The following is a 283-nucleotide window of genomic DNA, read 5'->3' as shown; positions in this document are numbered from 1 at the left end:
GACTGCAGAACCGTGGCTGTGGACTCTTGATTCACTCAGATCCCATCAGGTTGTCTCTGTGCAGTCAACCAACTGTTAACGGGACCGTTCTATCAGTAAAATATTTTTCTTTTAATATTGTTAGATTGAAAGAAAAAATATGCAGGTGAAAAGTTCTTTAGGAAACAAAATGAACTAAAAGGTGTGTGGGAATCGTTTCCTGACGCGCATATATATATATATATATATATATATATATATATATATATATATATATATATATATATACACACACACACACACA

This window comes from Nematolebias whitei, chromosome 6 (genome assembly GCF_014905685.2).
Source record: "Nematolebias whitei isolate Nwh7 chromosome 6, NemWhi1, whole genome shotgun sequence".
Classification (NCBI taxonomy): Eukaryota; Metazoa; Chordata; class Actinopteri; order Cyprinodontiformes; family Rivulidae; genus Nematolebias; species Nematolebias whitei.
This window is presented reverse-complemented; position numbering follows the sequence as displayed.